This window comes from Arachis ipaensis, chromosome B6, assembly GCF_059453495.1.
Source record: "Arachis ipaensis isolate K30076 ecotype BB chromosome B6, ASM5945349v1, whole genome shotgun sequence".
In the NCBI taxonomy this organism is placed as follows: Eukaryota; Viridiplantae; Streptophyta; class Magnoliopsida; order Fabales; family Fabaceae; genus Arachis; species Arachis ipaensis.
Window position 1 is genome coordinate 84882276 of NC_142441.1, and position 921 is coordinate 84883196.

The window sequence follows — 921 nt, forward strand, 5'->3', positions numbered from 1 at the left end:
ATAATCATAATTCTCATTTTGCATAAAATTACCTGTCATGTCATAAGGGACCTCTTGAGGTGCATTTTGGGTGTTGACAGCTGAAACTTGCATTCCACTCAACTGTTGAGTAATTAGACTTATTTGCTGAGACAAAAGTTTGTTCTGAGCAAGAAGAGCATCAACAGCTTCCACTTCCAAAACACCTCTCTTTTGAGAAGTCTCAGAGTTCACAGGATGCCTGTTGGAGGAATATAAGTATTGGTTGTTAGCAACAAAATCAATAAGCTCAGTAGTCTCCTCTGGTGTCTTCTTCGTGTGCAAAGAACCACCTGCAGAATTACCTAAGCGCATCTTGGACATTTCACATAAGCATCATAAAAGATATCCAGCTGAGTCCATCTAGAGAACATGTCCTGAGGGAATTGTCTAGTCAGTAGCTTGAATCTCTCCCAAACTTCATAAAGGGTCTCACCATCTTTCTGTGTGAAGGTCTGAACTTCCACCCTTAGCTTAGTCAGCTTTTGAGGTGGGAAAAATTTAGTCAAAAATCCAGTGACAACCTTATCCCAAGTATCCAGACTCTCCTTGGGCTGAGAATCTAACCACATCTTTGTTCTATCCTTCAAAGCAAATGGGAAGAGCATGAGTTTATATACCTTAGGATTTACTCCAATGGTCTTCACAGTATCACAAATCTATAGGAAATCAGAAATAAATTGATTCGGGTCTTCCTGAGGAAGTCCATGATACTGACAATTTTGTTGCACAAGAGTAACTAGCTGTGGCTTCAATTCAAAGTTGTTTGCAGCTATAGGAGGCACCACAATACTTTTTCCATAAAGATCTACATTAGGAGCAGTGTAAGAGCCAAGAACTCTTCTAGGTTTCTCATTCCCATTCAGATTTGCCATATTGGCATTAGCAGCATTATTATGATCC

At 39.7% G+C, this 921-nt stretch overlaps 1 non-coding gene across 1 annotated transcript; it reads left to right on the plus strand.

Annotated features, from left to right (window-relative positions):
- Window positions 1-387: 387 nt before the first annotated feature.
- On the plus strand, window positions 388-493 carry LOC148561603 (small nucleolar RNA R71). Its single transcript, XR_015887177.1, has one exon. It is a non-coding gene; the product is annotated as a small nucleolar RNA R71 (small nucleolar RNA).
- The last annotated feature ends 428 nt before the right edge of the window (window positions 494-921 follow it).